Source organism: Cyprinus carpio, chromosome B3 (genome assembly GCF_018340385.1).
Source record: "Cyprinus carpio isolate SPL01 chromosome B3, ASM1834038v1, whole genome shotgun sequence".
Lineage (NCBI taxonomy): Eukaryota > Metazoa > Chordata > Actinopteri > Cypriniformes > Cyprinidae > Cyprinus > Cyprinus carpio.
This window is the reverse complement of record NC_056599.1, coordinates 40,860,445-40,880,531: the sequence shown is the minus strand read 5'-3', so window position 1 is coordinate 40,880,531 and position 20,087 is coordinate 40,860,445.

Below are 20,087 nucleotides of genomic sequence, written 5' to 3'. Positions count from 1 at the left end.
TTTTAATCTGATGTGGTTCAAATTTTGAATCTAATAATTGATTCTGTTCGATACTGATTCTTACAAACTGCTAACAACTTAGTCTGCATCATCAGCTAAAGATAACCAGTTCACTTTCATAGAGCTGGTATAAATAGTAGTAAGCCAAATAAATTGTACTTATCTGTATATGAAAATTCATGGTGTTTTGTCTTAATTAAAAGAGCTAGCTAACTGGAGGGAATAATAAAAAAATGTGAAAAAAGTAACATAACATCCTAATACTTTTGCTGAAATGCGCTAACGAAAAACACATTCAATACGTACAATTCTTTTATTTAATAGAGTACTTTGTTGAATCAGAAACACTTGTGTAATTCAACAGGCTGCTAAAGTCATAACGTAATGTAACATAAGGCATAACAACAGTGGTTCAACTGTAAGTTATGAAGCAAACTTTTTTTTCTTTGCGCAGAAAGTATTCTCATAGCTTTGTAACTCTAGAATTGAACCTGATGTCACACAGACTACTTTGTTGATCATCTTGGTACTTTTCTGGATCTTGAATGTGGTAGTTACCTTGCTGTCTATGAGAGGGTCAGAGAGCCCTCATATTTCATCCAAAATATCTTAAATTGTGTTCCAAAGATGAACGAAGGTCTTACGGGTTTGGAACGACATGAGAGTGAGTAATTAATGTCCCTTTATTAGTCTTTAGCTTCTGCTAATACATTTGAAACAAAAAGCAAAATTACAAACAAGGTTTTAGATGATGGGACACATTTAAAAAAAAAAATATATATATATATATATATGTATATATATATATATATATATATATATATATATATATTATATATATATATATATATATATACATACAAAGGAGAAAGAAAAAAGATACAGAGAAAAAAATAATCTATTTTCTTTCACACTACATTTTACATTTCAAATCAAAACATTGTTACTGAAAATGCTTTTTCAGCTTTGTGATTCTTACACAGTACAGTAATAAAGTCTTTCATAGATGTGTTTAAATGCAATAAATGTAAGAAACATTATTCAAGGCTTTTTACTTTTGCATTTACTTCTAGATTTACATATTAAAGTTAATATGATTCTTTAGGGTCTTAATGAAAAGATAAGAGCAAAGTTTGGTTAAAATTTCTCAATGTTAGTGTAAAAAAAACACCCTTTTACCCTGTCAAAAACAGCTCTTTTCAGCGCAAGTCGTTTTTGTAGCATTTTCCTCTAAATGTTAATGAGCTCTGCTGACCCCGCCCCTCTCTTCCGAGCTGCTCTCTGAGGGACTGTTTACTTTAGCTGCATTCATCATGAAAACTTGCATCTTCAGTGGCTTAGATGTCGGGAGTAAATGACGACTGCTATGTTCATTATTTACATCCAACAACAGGACACCTCGGTCACTTAAGAGTCATTCTTGTCTACATCTGCTCCGGCAGTAAAACAATGGCGTACTGATGACAGCTCACTCAGGGCGGAGCTAAGGTAATTACTTTGTCTTAAGACGCTAGTCCAGTCTGTGCTTAGAAACTTAGACCAGATACACGCCCCAGAACACTGATAATAATAAAGATGGACAGTGACGTTGAAGATTGCAGTGGCAGCAGCAGGAGGGCTCTGGTGGTGTTGAGGTGGAGGATTTCTCTCCTCCTGAGTCCCCAGGGCTAAATGGAGACACAGTGGAGGATAGCAATGCAGGTCCTCTGCCATATCTATTTGAACCATTAGCCTTCCTGCTTGGCAAGCTAATCAGTTTTCTTGCCGACACCTACAGTACACAAAGGCTTATATACGATAGACATACTATGAAATACAGTACATAACATACGTAGGGTATCTTTTCCTAATCTCATTTAGCTATAACTATTTTTTGAACATAAACTGACTGATAAACCCTTTGCCATGTTCCATGCATCAAATTTGCGCAAAAAAGATTGGTCTACTTTCTCTGGGGAACCTCATCAGACCAGGATGCCTATCTGTGACAATCACTTGCACAGTCACTCCTATCTGTTCTAGCTGTTCCTTCAAATCCCTCCTTCTCCATTTGCTGTCTATTGCTGACTTCATTGCTCTGAAAAATCAGATCAACCTACTTCAAAACACTCAATGCATATTTCCGAAAATAATTTAAACATGGCAACAAATATAAACTGATATCTAAACTGATACTTTAATTATATGCATTTATGGTCAATCCATGTTCATATTTACTGCAAACAATGAGCTGTTACTTTAATTCAACACGTGCAGCAGATACTATCTCTGCATTGCTGTAGACACACCGCTCCTGGAACACACTGCTGGACCACAACCGTGTGCAGTTTGCACGCTTCAGTCCGTTAACATGAGCATGGAAAAAAATATGCACCACATACTCACTGCAAACAGTAATATGAAACTGGCGTGTATATGAATGTGTGTGTGCTGCGAGTGTGCATGTGCGCTCAGTCCCCACCAGAGCGTGCGAGTGCTGAATGGTTAAACACTGGCAAGAATTAAAAAGAAATGCAATTTATAATCTTTAGTGCCGATGTGACACAGGAATTGTCAATTGCACAATCGAGGCAGTGTTAACAGTGCAACTCGCTTATAGTGCAGATGTGATTTGATTTGAAGCCATTTGCACATTTTGAGAGAGAAAGAGAGAACGTGTGTTGATTCACTCATGCTGTTTGTGAAATTATTTCGCACAGAAAGTTTATCAAATTACTTTATCATTTATTTAATAAAGAAATATGAATTGTACCTCACTTTCAGCATTATAATTATTTCACCAGTATACTTTTTAGTATTTATATGCTGCCTCTTGGACAGATAATTCGGATTTTTTTAACCCCATTATAAACTTAAAACTATGGGAGGGAGGTCCTTATTGAAGTAAAATAATGCCATATTTCTTTGACACTAAAAAGCATGTTGAATAGCACTAACTGAAACTGTGTTTGCATTTTAATGCCTTGTATTTCCAGGGCTTGCATTTTTAGGTCCTGAAATCTAACATAGTTGTTTATTTAAGCTGTGAATATTTCAATTCAAAATATTTCACACACATTTTTATAATTAACAATTCAATAATTCATATTCACCTTCCAGAATTCACTTCCAAAATATTAAATCTGTTTAAAAATATGATGTATAATATTCGACAGGCAAATTTTGGTCAATTTTATTTCACTTTCCAAATTCACTTCCACAAATTCAGTGGTTAAAATTCAGCAGAAAATTCGCCATTGCACATCCGGGAGCTGCAGGAATAGCAGTAGAGCGCTGATGCATGATCTCCAGCTGCTGTCAGCCACTCACCAGTAGGTAGCGCAAGCGGCTGTTCATGAAGACCAAAGCAACAGGTGGATCAAATCATTAATTCACAAAAACTGATCTGCAGAAATGGAGCAAGCGCTAAGTAGAAGTTTTGATTATCGGGGCCATTATAAAGCTGATTGTGTGTGTTTAATTAAACATTTTCACTGTTTCCCGTAGCCTAATGTAAGCAGCTTTCTCTACCACAAAGGAGATTGTAGTGCTGTTTTACCTCAATGCTGAAGCACAGAACTAACATTACATCTGAGGAAGACATATATTGCTTTGGTTGCTTAGTTTCCATAACCTTGTATCATGGATTGTGTGACGCTGTAATACTGGGGATCCCCTCACGTCACACTCCAGGATTCCCCAACGACGCGTAACGCCCCTCAGTGAACTAATACAGTGATATAAGGCCTCAGATCTCAGAATACACTTTATTGATGATTATGCAAATATATACAGGCAAGCAAATGAGGTCAGAAGAACACAACGTGCTGCATTTTATTTAAATTGCTTTTCCTTACCACTGATCTATAGAGTCGACAGTCCTACAAAGATATTAATACCACAATTCGTTTTAACAATATGCAACCACTTTATATCGACATAAAAAAAGGAGTTCAAACCCGCCTAGGTGTATTATTGCGGCAAATTTAAACCGAAGAAAGAACTGATGCGCTATCGTACCCAAGGGACCATCTTACAATTCCACCGACTGGGTTAAAACGTCCAATGAATTTTAATTAAAATTGAAAAGAACACACTGTCAAATTTTTAAGCTTGTATTGGGCTAGTGATTTTCTACAGGTGAAAATTTGCCAATACCTACACTCATATATGTACGGTATACAATTATTTACATATAAAAGATCCCTGGAAAGGGTTTTTCATGTTCCAACGGTTGTAGTACGTTGCTAGATACAAGACTGACTCACTACAGGTTAGATTTCGCCAATATTTCTCTTACAGTATGTACAATACACAGATATCTTTAAAAAAAAAAAACTATTCACCAAAAGGGTTTTTTCATGTTCCAGTATCTGCCTTACTGTATGTACCATTCACAATTATTTAAAACAAACGAACAAAAAAAAATCTTTAAGACCTCAAAAGGGATTTTTCATGTTCCAAATGTGGTATTATAAAATATTGATGCACTTTATGTACAGCAGGGGAGGTATTAGCAAAATTTTACCTATAGTAAACGTTTTTTTCTGCTGTGAAGTTGGGCATTTTAACATGGGGAGTCTACGGGATTGACTCCCTTTTGGAGTGATGAATTGCAGTTTTAGTCACTTCCTTCTTGGCTTCACGAGAGAGCGGGAGGTTGCTGCTTGCTTGATATGCATTCATTTTGGCATGGTTTAAGTAGGTCATCAGATCTGGGGCGCGGACCCTTTAAGAGAGCGTCATGTCCCGGATTTGTCTCCTCTCTTCTGACTGTTGAGAAGGTGAATCTGCCAAGCTTAATAATTTTGGATGGATTGTTGAAGAGGAAGCTCTATTGAGAGGGATCATAAATGTAGAATTGAGCCCAAGTAGTAGTGTCACCCATGCCACTGTGGCTCTTCTCTTTACCATTAGTAGATCTTCATGGGTGATAAATAAGGATGCAATGGTTATGCAGTATCATGAGCAGAATTATAGTTCATTAATTACAGTTTTCACTGATGGATCTAAAGATCCAGAAACAGGTCAAGCTTCAGCAGCAGGACATATCCCACATTCTCAAGTTTAAATTGGTAAAAGGGTATCTGATCAAGTAGGAGTTTACACAACAGAGGTGGCAGCAATACTGTTAGCTACCAGATGGAGGGAGGATTCTCGACCAATGAATGTGGTGATATGCTCAGATTCTTTCTCAGCATTATCAAGTCTAATTAGTGGGAGATCCTCAAGACAAGATATTCTATATGAAACTCATGTGTATAAGATAAAAATTCTTTAAGTATGTACAGGGTAAATACATCAGAAAGCAAGATATGTTTCCTGTGGGTTCCAGCACATGTGGGAGTAGATGGAAATGAGGAAGTGGAGACATTATCTTCTATAGAACTGAATATTCCTCTTTGTAAGAAGTTAAGGCTATAATTAGAACAGCTATAAAAGGCAAATGGCAAATTCAATGGAATGAAGAGGAAAGAGGAAGACATCTTCAGATTCAAAATAAAATTAGTGGTGAAAGAGGAAGTTGTGGCAGTAGAAGAGAAGACACAATCATTACCAGACTTCACCTCGGGCATACAGCTCTTAATTATTCCCTGTATAGAATGAACAAACATGAGTCTGGGAATTGCAGTCTATGTGGATTAGCAGAAACTGTAGAGCATCTATTAATATATTGCATTGCTTATCAAAATGAAAGGATAATTCTGGTGAAAGAGTGAAAAGAAATGGGGATAGGAAATATTACACTGCTGAATAATGGTTTGGAAAGTTATAGAGTATATAAAGCATTAATTAAATATTTAAGAAAGGTTAATCTGTTTAAGAGGATTTAGAAGCAATTTTTTTTATTAGTGGTCCTTTCCCTAAGGTTTTTTTTCTCTCTCTCTCAGCTTAGTCTTTCTTGCTGTTCCATCAGTGAATCACACTCCAGCTCAGTAGGTGGCGATAATGCACCTTTTTGTTTGTTTGCCAACTGCCATAAAAAGCCAGAAGAAGTGTGGCTGAGGAGAGGCGAGCTGTGCTGACACTCCGGTTAAAAGATCTGTTCCTCAAATAATGTGTTTTGTGCTAAAAATGATATGTAATTTAAGTTAAACATGAATGGTGGTGGTTGTGTAGGTTTTATTCATGTTTGTGCAAGCTTTGGTTGTGTTTTTTGAGGGAGAAGGCCACAGATTTTCTTGCCTTTATTTTTATTCATGCAGAATAAAAAGGGACCCAAACAATTTTTGTTGTCACACAATGCAGAGCAGAAGGCAAAGAATGTTGTGCATTTAATAAAATAAATAGTAATTTAAATTATATCAATAATAAAGTTATTTGATATATTAATAAACATACGCACACATGCTTTTATTTTCTTTTGCCAGTGTTTTACTAGTTTATTATCTTTGAGTCAAATTCAAAGTGAAATTCTTACATTTAATCAATGATCTAGAATAAGACATTTAGGCTGTTAACAAGCAAATGAAATCAATATCATCAAAATTAATCTTTGGAATGCAGAGGAAACAGAAGCTGCATCTGAAGTGGCATTTAGCTGTATTTACAAACTGTTTAGTACAGGACGTGAATGCATTTAACCTGCAGTTACAAATGCATAAATAATGTTTTGACAGTTGTACGTATCGACTGAGTATTTTTCAAATGAATATGTTTATTTGGCCACATATGGACCAAATATGCAGATAATTAATACAAAAATTCCTAAAATAGTATTGTAACGGCTAGAAAGGAGCATGGGTGCACCCTGTGGATTTTGTTTGTATTACACCTCAGGGGTCCTCTGTAGGTGGAGACCCTATCCTGTGCTCTATTTTATGTTTTATTTGATGCAATAACTGTGGTATTTGCAAAAAAATAGTAAATAAAGGCACAATAGATTGAAATATATAAAAACATTGAATGGAGATAGAAGTAAAAAGACGAATCCTAGCAGGTTTGCATGCTTGTTTATTAATTTATTTCAAAGGTGGAAAATAACTACAAACAAGATTTAAATTGAGAAATGTGCATTTTGTCATTTTGAACAAGAATTACTGTCCCATCAAAAATATAAATATATATATAAGTGGTGGAGTTTGCATGATGGCAGTCAAAGAGATTTATCTACATTTTCCTTAAAATAAAATATCAACACATTAATATTAAAACAATTAAACAATATACACATATATCAACCACAAAACTTGCTGTATACACAAAATACAAAAATGACTGGCAGTCAGTGTCATCTCTCTATCACACTGATTTACTTTCTCCAGGACATCAAGGTCAATTTCAAGTGCTCCTGCTCACTGTCAAAGTCTATATAGCACTGAGAGATTCTTTTTCCTGGGATGCCTTACAACGGTTGTCCAGCCTGAATGCAAGGCCAAATGATGAGATGGTACAATTGTTCACAGTTCTACAATAAATCAGATCCAAAATCGATCTGGTGTGTTAACAGCATTCGTTCAGGTTATACAGAGCGAAATGAGAACGGTCCAGCATTTAGAAAGAATTCTTATTAACTTTGCTATTATTCTTGAATTTTCTAATTATGCCTTTACAGTATGGCCAAAAATGACGGAGTAGTCTATTTTATGTTTTAGATGTTTGATCGCGCTGGCGCCTCACGCACACACTATGTATACTACTGCTTTCATTGGAAACAGCACAGCCATTCACCGTGCCGTTCTACGTGTGTCCTTTTTTTGCTCATTATGTTTTTCAATATATATTTCAATATATTATGAACTACAAAGCCTAATTTACCTCAAAAATAGGCTAATAGTTTAGCTTCAAATAGGCTTCATCGTGAATATGGACACATTTGGATTTGTGCCTAATGAGAGAGGTAAGCCCAACTTTACCTAACGTTTCATTTTAAATTAATTTGTTTTGGCTTGTTTATTGCTAAACCTATATTATTATATACTGCAATTATATTTATCCATTAGAATTATATATTTTGTAATTCTTGTTCTGTTCTGATATGTTTAAATGTAAAGGATTTGTTGTAAAGTGAGGGGGACTAAAATATCCTATAGTGTTTATAATGTTTGTACATTATAACATTATTACGCCTCCCGTTATTATTTCTGAAAATTCAACTTATACAAAAAAACCCCCAAAAAATGTATTTTTAGTGTGTTTTTAAAAGCATGCAGCTAACGAAAATATGCGATTAATCGGTTAAAATTTGTTGCTGTGGGTTAACAAATTAACATTAGTAGGCTTTTCTTATGCTTGGCTTCCCAGATAGCAACAGAGTCTGGGCCAAATCTGGTTTACATTCACTTCTGGCTGCAACATTGGGCTTTTTTTTCAGTCTTGATTGGAATTTTTTTTTTTTGTATGATGGATGTACGATGGATAATTAAAACAAAAATCAGGCTTGTGTATATATGACATTAATTACTAGGCCTACATTCTTTTTTTTCAGAAATGTAAGTAACTTAAAATGTTATTTTGTGTTTGTAATTTTAATATTTTTAACCATAGGCCTATACAGCAAACCTACAAAGCTTCCAGTAGGTTATTTTACGGAGCTGTAAACACTGAAATCTCAGATGAACAACCCCAATTCATATATCAAACTAGGTTATATATTATTAAATTGTACATATATATCAGATTATTTTATTTACAAGTTTCGTGTTTGTGTTTATCCCGTTTTTTTTTTTTTTTTTTTTTCATATGAAAATTACGGTCAGAAATAATAATTTTTTTCAAAGCCACCAAACCCTTAAAAAAAAAAACGGCGCCTGCCCACTCACTTTGTGCTCTCTGGCGCCAACCCTGGGTGTAGAGAGAGACTACATCCTTACAGATATCATTGCGTATGGCCATAATACACAACACCTTTTACAAAATTTCTTCCTTCAAGCCTTTCAAGTTAAAAACACAGGTTCTTCATGGGAGGCCTTGACATGTTAAACTACAACCTAATTTGTTTTTGGTATAATCTATTATTATATGCTTATTGTATTCATTTATATAAATAAAATCCCATAGAGAATTAAAATTAAATTAAATAATTATTATTACACAAATTCAATATCACAATTAAACCATGTTATGTGTGATAATCAAAATCCAGACAGCTGCAATTCATTAACACACTTATACACCGTGTTCCATATTATTATGCAAGTGATATATCTATAGGATTTCGGTACAGTAAAGAGTCAGATTTTTGTTTGTGTCATTTTTCACATCTTTTTAGATAACTGGTATCAATCTCAGACAGGTTTGGTCAATAGTTTGCCAGGTCTTCTTAGGTAAATGGAAACCCTATTTAAAGAGGTTGTTCCACATTATTAAGCAAGTCACAGTTCTCATGAAATATGGTGAGGAAGAAAGATCTTTTCTGAAGATGAAAACTATGAAACAATGCAATGTCTTGCAAAAGGCATCAAAACAAACAATATTTCGCGAAAAGCTAATAGAAATGATTGAACTGTCAAAAGATTTGTGAGTGACTTAGAGCACAGAAGATCTTGGTCAGATAAAGATTTAAGGAAAGTTTCTGTCAAACAAATGAACTGTATTGTAATGGCAGCTGTAAAAAAGCCACTGCTGAGCAGCAGACAGGTGACCAAACCTCACAAAGAGAAACCTTATCTAGAAACCACACAAACAAAAATCTGACTCTTTATTGTACCAAAATCCTATTGATATATCATTTGCATAATAATTTGGAATGCGGTGTATAGTGTGTTTTATTATTATTTGTTGAAAGTGATAGAAAAAAAATGAAAACATTAAAATCTCAAATCTTGACATAACTATCTACGTTTTGTTTTGATACTAGGAACTAAAAGAAAAAACACGATGAGGCCTGTGGCTCAATGCAATGCAAATCAGCCAATAAAACACCTCTGCAGGTGGCTAGGAATCCCACCAAGCTTCAAGTCAGTAGGGCTATACATTAGGTCTGGACAGTTACAGCTACCCCAACATCAGTGGTCGAAAAGTTTAAGGTGGCAAAGTGCAGGGCTGTGATGACGTACAGAGACTCCAGCAATGAAAAGTTCAGAGATGCAGGTATCACCACAAGATTGGGACGCAAGTGGGCAGCTGACACATCAGTGGTGCAAGCTGAGAGCATGCTGAAGTTGAAGGACATCATCGGGAACCCGTGCATGAGGAGACAAGGACTCTGGAGCACCCATTTCCAACAATGGGGAAAACAGACCCAAGGCACAGGAGAGATATGATCCAAGCCGAGGTCCGACACCTGGAGGAAGAAATGCAAAGGTCAAAGGCCTTGGAACTTGGATTGCAAGGAGCTTGGACTAAGTGAGACCTGCCAAAGACAAAAAAAATCATGTGGCCTGAACTTTGGAGACTAGAGCCCTTTTGCATCTCTTTCCTTCTCCGATCAGTGTACGGCACTCTTCCAACACCAACAAACCTGCACAGGGGAATGAGGGAGGACTCACTATGTAGTTTATGTGGAGGGACAGGCACATTTGTGCACATACTGCACTTAGTCAGGGGAGATATAGATGGTGCCACGACAAGGTCCTCTGTGTACTGGCCAATATCTTGGAGCAGGAGAGACGGAAAAAGCGCCAGCTTTTGTGAGACCAGCCTCATATATCCAGTTCATCAGGAAGGGGGAGAAGCCACCCTCCTCCAAGAAGACAAAGAAGAGCCTCCTGCAGGCAGCACAATCATGGGAGATGAGGGTGGACCTGGGTAGGAAACTACAATTTCCCCAGGTCGTCCAGACATCCCTGAATGTACAGGTCCTTCTCAAAAAATTAGCATATTGTGAAAAAGTTCATTATTTTCCATAATGTAATGATAACAATAAAACTTTCATATATTTTAGATTCATTGCACACCAACTGAAATATTTCAGGTCTTTTATTGTTTTAATACTGATGATTTTGGCATACAGCTCATGAAAACCCAAAATTCCAAAAAATTAGCATATCATGAAAAGGTTCTCTAAACGAGCTATTAACCTAATCATCTGAATCAACTAATTAACTCTAAACACCTGCAAAAGATTCCTGAGGCTTTTAAAAACTCCCAGCCTGGTTCATTACTCAAAACCGCAATCATGGGTAAGAGGTTAACCCAGAAGGCCATCATTGACACCCTCAAGCGAGAGGGTAAGACACAGAAAGACATTTCTGAACGAATAGGCTGTTCCCAGAGTGCTGTATCAAGGCACCTCAGTGGGAAGTCTGTGGGAAGGAAAAGGTGTGGCAAAAAAACGCTGCACAACGAGAAGAGGTGACCGGACCCTGAGGAAGATTGTGGAGAAGGACCGATTCCAGACCTTGGGGGACCTGCGGAAGCAGTGGACTGAGTCTGGAGTAGAAACATCCAGAGCCACCGTGCTCAGGCGTGTGCTTTTGAACCAGAAACAGCGGCAGAAGCGCCTGACCTGGGCTACAGAGAAGCAGCACTGAACTGTTGCTCAGTGGTCCAAAGTACTTTTTTCGGATGAAAGCAAATTTTGCATGTCATTCTGAAATCAAGGTGCCAGAGTCTGGAGGAAGACTGGGGAGAAGGAAATGCCAAAATGCCTGAAGTCCAGTGTCCAGTACCCACAGTCAGTGATGGTCTGGGGTGCCATGTCAGCTGCTGGTGTTGGTCCACTGTGTTTTATCAAGGGCAGGGTCAATGCAGCTAGCTATCAGGAGATTTTGGAGCACTTCATGCTTCCATCTGCTGAAAAGCTTTATGGAGATGAAGATTTCGTTTTTCAGCACGACCTGGCACCTGCTCACAGTGCCAAAACCACTGGTAAATGGTTTACTGACCATGGTATTACTGTGCTCAATTGGCCTGCCAACTCTCCTGACCTGAACCCCATAGAGAATCTGTGGGATATTGTGAAGAGAAAGTTGAGAGACGCAAGACCCAACACTCTGGATGAGCTTAAGGCCGCTATCGAAGCATCCTGGGCCTCCATAACACCTCAGCAGTGCCACAGGCTGATTGCCTCCATGCCACGCCGCATTGAAGCAGTCATTTCTGCAAAAGGATTCCCGACCAAGTATTGAGTGCATAACTGAACATAATTATTTGAAGGTTGACTTTTTTTGTATTAAAAACACTTTTCTTTTATTGGTCGGATAAAATATGCTAATTTTTTGAGATTTTGGGTTTTCATGAGCTGTATGCCAAAATCATCAGTATTAAAACAATAAAAGACCTGAAATATTTCAGTTGGTGTGCAATGAATCTAAAATATATGAAAGTTTAATTTTTATCATTACATTATGGAAAATAATGAACTTTTTCACAATATGCTAATTTTTTAAGAAGGACCTGTATGTAAGTTGGACCCCAAATCCATTGGCAACCACTCACCAGTGGTCATTAATGGTCAGAATATAGCCTAGGTTGACTCTTGCAGATATCTGGGCATTCATGTTGATGATAAACTGACATGGAGTGTTCAGGTGGAAAATATCTGTACTAAGGTCCAACGGCGACTATATTTTCCCCATAGGCTGAGGGTTTTTGTTGTTAACCAGAAAGTGTTGCTTCTCTTTTACCATGCTGTAATTGAAAGCATTCTTCAATATGGTATCTCAGCAGTGGTGTGTAAAGTACCTGAAAGCTATACTCAAGTAAAAGTACAGATATCTTACCAGAAAATGACTTTGGTAGAAGCTGAAGTCACCGTTTAGAATATTACTTAAGTAAAAGTTTTAAAGTATGTGATATTTAAATTAGATTACATTAGATAATTTATTTTGTTCTCCGAGAGAAAATCCAGTAACACTTTAGAATAAGGTTCCATTAATGTTAGTTAACTGCTTTAGTTAACATGAACTAAGCAAGAACAATCCTTCTACAGCATTTATTAATCTTAGTTCATGTTAATTTCAACATTTACTAATGCATTATTCAAATCAAAAGTTGTGCTTGTTAACATTAGTTAATGCACTGTGAATTAGCATGAACTAACAATGAATAACTGTATTTGCATTAACAAAGGTTAATAAATACAGTAATAAATGTATTGTTCATTGTTTGTTCATGTTAATTAATACATTAACTAACATTAACTAATGGAACCTTATTCTAAAGTGTTACCGAAAATTTATTTTCACAGAAGGTGCATATACAGCACAAGGACAACTACCTTACAAGTACTTTATTGTACTTAAGTATGAAAAGTATTTTTTAAATCTTAAATGTACTTAAGTATTGAAAGGAAAAGTACAAGTAAATGCAAAATGGAAAAGAAGCAAATAAATAAAAAATGTTCATACACAGCTCGAGTATGTTACAATACAGATGGGTCGGAGACAGCAGATCACAGATAAGGTGGTATTTATTGACATAAGCAGAGCAGGTATGGGAAACAGTGGTATAGCGGTGATTGCTGAGAGTGAGTAAACTGAATACTGTCCTTGTGATGGTTTAGGGTGAAGGTCCTGGAAGCAGCAGAGGAGTGGAGACGTTGAGGGCTGGAGACACACACAAAACTGGGAATCACTGAAGACCGGTAAGTATCGCAATGGAAGTCCTTGAAGTCAGCAGGTAGGTAATCCTAGTTGCGAACGAGACCAGACAGTGACTGTGTGCGTGTGAGTGTCTTTTAAGTGTTGGTAGATGAGGTGCTGACGAGGGGCAGGTGTGTGTGATCAGTACTCAGGTGAGGGAGTGCGCTGTGATTGGATGGGGTTGGAGCCTGGTGTGTCTGTGACAGAGTAGCAAGATTGTGTTCAGTTTTAACTCTTCCATTTTGTATATCGTATTTATTATTTTGTACTTCATCCGGTACTTAGTGTCTTTCATTCCAACATAAGAAAACATTTCTGGAATCTGCATCTGAAATAGCATTTAGATGTATTTAATACATCTAAATGATAAAGGGCTACTACTACTACTACTACTACTATTTACACAGTTTAATGTATCTCAGAGGGGACATGGATGCATTTAACCTGCAGTTACAGATGCATAAATAGGCCTACTATTTTGTTCTTAACATAAAACTTTGAATACTGATATTTGAAATAATTTAAAACATGAAGAAAAAAAAATTGAAATGTGAAATTAAAACCGCCAGTAGGTGACAGGAACTGAATGCTAATGATTGAGTCATTGAGATTCAACCGATTAATTCAAACGACTGATTCATTCAGAAACAAAGCATTTGACAAGGTTTAATGAGTGAATCACTGAATCATTTATTCAACCAATTAATTAAAAAAAGCTGATTCATTCAATAAGTAAACACAGACCCAAAACAGTGCTGTGATCTTTGTTTGGAACTATTTTCATTAGCAAAATTGAGCAAAAACAATAAATATTGTCTAAAATGCAAGTCACATTGCTTTACTGAACTTGTATAAAATGATTATTAAATGTGTTTATTCTGACCTGCAGAAAAACAGTACTCTTTGTGTGATACTCTTTTGCATACAAAACCATTTTCGTCTATAATACTTATCAAATTATCGCAGACGATGCTGTATATCGCACACCCCAGACTTGGCTTGAGTGGAAAAAGAAATCATCCGCGGTTGTGCGCACATTTGTTTGCACGAGCAAAGGTGTTTTTTAGGAGTCTAACTTGCAAACGCCAGACCACTGATTCATCAAACCTGCTTTCCCGCAGTCCATGTTCTTCTGACTATTTTGTAGTAAGTAACGAATATGCTTCGGGGAAAATGTATCGGAGTAAAATAATACATTTTAATTAGGAAATGAAGTGGAGTAAAAGTTGGCTGAAATATAAAAACACAAGTAAAGTAAAGACATTCCCAAAAAATACTTAAGTACTGTAACAAAGTATTATTACTTCGTTACATTACATCACTGCACCTCAGCCTGGTTTGGCAATCTCAGTGTACATTTCTCAGATTATACGGTAAACACAGAGTGCTGTGAAAATTATGGGTTAAAATGATGGGAGTTAAGCAGCATCCCACACTTCAGAAGGAGGTGCTCCTGATGTTGCTAAAAAGAGCATTATTTTGTGTATTTGGTGTAATGAAATGTGTTTATGCAGTTTAAGGTTCAAAAAACACATTTTCCACATACTGTACATTATTGTTTCTCCTCTATGCCCTGCCTTCTGAAACGCATCAATTTTCACAAGGCTCATCACTCGGTGAAGCGAGGTGTGCTCTGATTGGCAAGCTAATCCAGTGCGTTGTGATTGGCCAAATGCCTCAAGCGTGTGATGGAAATGTTACGCCTCTTAACATATTGTAAAGCCTTGTCCGGCCGGAGCGATGAGACATAAACATAAAACCCATTATAAACGTGATATAAGCATGATTTCTAGTCGTGTATTCTTTTGGAAGGCCAAACAAAGTAGTTTCGCTTTCTCAACAAAACAGTGTCACACACACAATGCCTTGAGTGAGCCACGGCTGGCTTGAATGAGCAGAGGCGGGCAGCTTGAGAACGGCGCGGCAGGAGGATTCTATGAAGGAGCGTACCTTGTACTCACAGCAACCACATGTGACGACCCTGGGCTGGAAGCCGCTTCATCCACGGTGAAAGCCGATTCAGCGAACCACAGTGCAAAGTTGATGTATTTTCTCAGCGACCAGCACGAATCAGCCCCAGGCATGATGAAGCGGATATCGTCCTCTTTTGGAAGGACAAACAAAGTAGTTTTGCTTTCACAGTGAAACACACAGTGTTTATACGACATGGTGACGCGGCAACAACAATACTACAACGAGAATAAAAGGTATGCCTTCTTTCTTTGCGTGAACATCTGGGTGGCATTATGCAAATCTTCCCACATAGATATGTTACGTAGATATGTGGGGGCGTATTAGAACGAGCCGATTTAGGGGGGCGGGAACGAGGCTTAACTTTTATAAAGAATATTTCTTTGTATTTGAGACTTTAGGCTTTGCAACTTTACAGATCTTCTTTATTCACCAAGAGCTTGTAACACTCCAAAGAGAAAGGAAAATTTGAAATCCCATCATATGACCCCTTTAACTAAACGCTAACACATTACTAATCTAGAAAAACAAACAAAAATACAAATCACTCATTCATGGGGGAGGTTGGAAGTGGATGGCTGAAACGGTTAGAGAAACCAGAGAATGCAGTTATGGAAAATAAGTCAGTTAACCACCTGAGTGAAACCATCAGAGCCGTTTTAGAACGGGGTATACAGCTTATACTAAACTTTTTCATTTAGTTAAATGTTGATACATTGCCTTGGCCGTTGAACAAGCATCTGGATGCAGTCTCAGATGAAAGTCTTGATGGATTGGAGGTTTGGTGGTGTTGGAGTTGCGACCGCGTTCTTCTGGGTTTGAAGAGTGATGAACTCCAAAAGATGTTATTCTGACTCTGTGGTGGTCAGAAGAGTTTTCTCCCAGATGGAAAGTGATGAGAAGAGCGCAGAGCTAAAGAGGCATCAGTTGAGATCTGAGGATCTTTGGTGAATGTAAAGACAACACCGAAGCCTGGCGCAAGCTTAAGGGTAGCAGAAGGGGTTCTAGCTCACATCCTCTTCTTCTCAGAATCTAATAGAACCGCAGACTGAAGGTGGGTCACTGATGTGAGGCCTTATAAGTTCGAAGCAGGTCAAACCTCTCAGGATTTGAGTGAACCAATGAGGAATGGTACCTTTGGAGGTAAATTTTATGATCCTTTGTCTCTAGCAAGGTGTTCTGCCTATGAAACTCGATTGGGTGTTTAAGAGAAGAATCTTCAAGATTCTTATAATACTAATGTGTTGCATAGGTATTCACACATAATATACACTCCCATTTAGATCATGAAAATACGAACTCAGAGATACCAAAAATGGTATAGGTGAGGTTATATTAACTAGTGATCATCATAAGCATGCATAAAACAGTATACAATACACAAGACCATATACAAGGAGGTAGTAATCATACACAAAGACCTGGTGATATGCATGATAGGAAAGTCAGAGAAAAATTTGTCTAATGAATTAATAGCAGTATGTGTCTGTTTTAGAGAGAATTGAGTACGGAGGAAGATTCTCTCTACATACACACTTTTAGGGTGAATTCTCAAAGTATTATACATGAGGCCCCTGGTGCTAAAGTCTTCTTGGTATTTGATGCAAAATCTGCCTTCCTGCAGGAAGAATCAGCTGAAGTATCATGATTTTGGACATGCTTTAACAAATCCATGAGCTTTGGGGCGCTTAGGCTTCCTTTAGGCTTGAAATGACAATCTCATGGCAGTTTGCAAATATATAACATTTTGGTGAATTGGTGGCTAATTTGCATAAATTTGTATGAATGTGTCATATATATTCTTTTGTACAATCTGATTTTGACCCAGGGATGGTTATGTTTAGGGTTGATTTTTATACGATTCACATTGTACAAAATTAGAATATTGTACGTAAAGTACAAAACTATCTGTGCAGAATGCCGCAGCTAGGCTTTTGACCGGCACAAAAAAGGGGTCACATAACTCCAGTACTGTCCTCTTGCCATGGTTTCCAGTCAAGTATAGGATTGATTTTAACATTTTATTATTGTTTTTTAAAGCTATACACAATTTTTCCACAAGTTATATCTGCAATCTCTTAAGGTCGTACACATCGGGTAGGTCACCAAGATCAACAAATCAAACTTTGTTGACTGTCCCTCAGTCCAAAAAGAAGTCTTAAGTTGATCATGCTTTTTTTGTTAGTATGTCCAAAATTGTGGAATGGTCTCCCCCTTTATATTCGGCATGCCCCATCTATAGTGGATTTTAGGTCTAAGTTGAAGACACATCTTTTTAATCTGGCTTTTGAAGTAGGGAATTTTGATTATGGTAACCTCTTATAAGTGTTTGTTTTAATTGTAAGCTGTGTTTGTGTTTTGATGTTTATTCTTGTTTTTTGTGGAGCACTTTGGTCAACAAAGTTGCAGTTAAATGTGCTAAATGAATAAATAAAAATTGAAATTGAAATTCATACAAAATGGTCATCTCATAAAATCGTTATGTTTTCCAGGAGTGAAATCGGGTTGGAAATGCACACCATTTTCGATGCAATAAGAGTCATGGAAGATAATCTCATTGCATTGACCATAATCCTCTATAGACATCTTCAGAAAGTCATTGCTCTGTGCAATGCAAGGAACACTCAAATGCATGCAAGGAACAGACGTGGAGCTGACGTGCATCAATGATCAAGAGCTCAGCTGCTGAGACAAAGCCAGAGATGGAAGGACTAGAGTGAGTCTTCATGTGTTTCAGTCAATGAGCAGAAGACCACACAATGAATGAGCTCTGTTGAGTCCAGCAAGACTGGCCAGAAAACAGACATCATGCATCGAATGCAGTCAAAGCATTCTGGGACTCAAAGCCAGCTTGCAGGCTGATGGTTTTGCCTACAGAGGCATATGTAGAGTTGTAGCACATGCAGCAGGAGATTACTGGTCATCCAGCTTTGATATCATCTAGAGAATGTTCCTAAGGCCTTGAGAAAAAATTAAACTGAGTATCATCAGCGGAACAATAAAAGTTAACTCCAGTACTGAACCTTGTGACTGATATGATATGTCTTAATTTGTTACAATTATAATGGTCAGATAAATACGATTTTAACTGTGACATTGAGATTCCAGTAATGCAAACAGAATTGCAAATTTAACTGCTCCAAAATATATAGTGCAGATCCACTCAGTAAGACAAAATAAAACTTCATGTTATATATGAGGTGGTTTTTGACATGCATAATATATTTATTTTGATGAGAAATCATGACGCATGCAACCACAGCTGAATCTGTTAAGCTTTAAAATATTAAGCTTCTGACAGTGTCTTAAGGGGAAAAACATCCACACAACAGAGGAAGAGGTTTCTAATGTCAAAAACCAAACCAGTTATGATTCTCAGTGGATGTGGAGTAACACTCTGTGGTTAAAGTTAAAAACCTTTATGCCTGAAGCTTTAAAGAAACACACACATATGCACACACAAATTTAAAAGTACCACGTCTAGTCTGTATAAGCCACATTTACCCTGCAGGTCTTTATGCTTTATTTCTATTTGTTGACTATATCTGATGTTTTTGTTGACCACCTCACATCTTATTTTAATAGTAACCCATATCCAAGATCTGCATCTACACTGTACACTTGACCAAACAATGCAGAGTAGACCTACTGACCAGAAAGTCTCCACTGCATCACCTGAAAAGAATCATGTGATCGCGGTTGGTGTCCATCTGAGTTCACATCATTCACTGCTTTTTCAATTACACATGAATCACGTTGATAGGGGAATATCTGTCAACATATTTACGTATCTGATTCATACGAGATATTTCCACATATGTATGAGGCCTGAAACAGACAGCAGAATATTAGAATCCACATGATTTTTCCCTGCTTACACATCATAGGTCATATCCGATCTGTGCCACATGGGAGAGAGGAAAAACACGTACACCAAGAATGATACATTTAAAGATAACAATAACTAATGTTCACATCAGCATACAGTCTGTTTATTTTAAGCACATGCAAGTCTGTCACTTTAAATTCTCAATCTCGTTATAGCAGGATAGATTCTGACTGGCTGTCAATATTAACTGTGTTTTTATAGTTATCTTTATTATATCTTATTATAGTTATCATCCTTGGTGTGAACGGACCTTTAGTGTTTAGCCCTCATGTAATTTGTTGTCATGGTTTCTTGGTTTATCGTAATTTGGCTTCCATAGTTACAGATTATGATAATCTGTGTCTTGTTTCCTCCTTATGCCTCTGTTCTCAGTTAGTTTCAGTTTTTCATCAGTCTATTATGTTGGTTTAAGTATCTTGTATCTTTTACTCCTGCATTTTACTCCTGCACAAGTTTTTTTGAAAAGGAAGTTCCAAATGTAGGTTAGGGAGAAACCAGGGCCCATATGTATAAAGCCGCTCAGAGTAAAATTTTAGTCCTAAGTGTGTCAAAATTCTAAGAACTACGTAATTTTACTCTTATTCCTAGATTTAAGAATAAGAGTGATTCATAAAGGTTCCTAAGTGTTAAGACTTGGTCTCAGCTCCTAAATTATTTAGGGGAGCTGGAGAGGAGACATGTGCACTTTCCAACAACAAAATAATGTGTGGCAATTTTATGATGAGAGGGACTTGATAAAACAATACAGCCTTGATCGTCAAGGTATTGTTTTTGTAACTGAC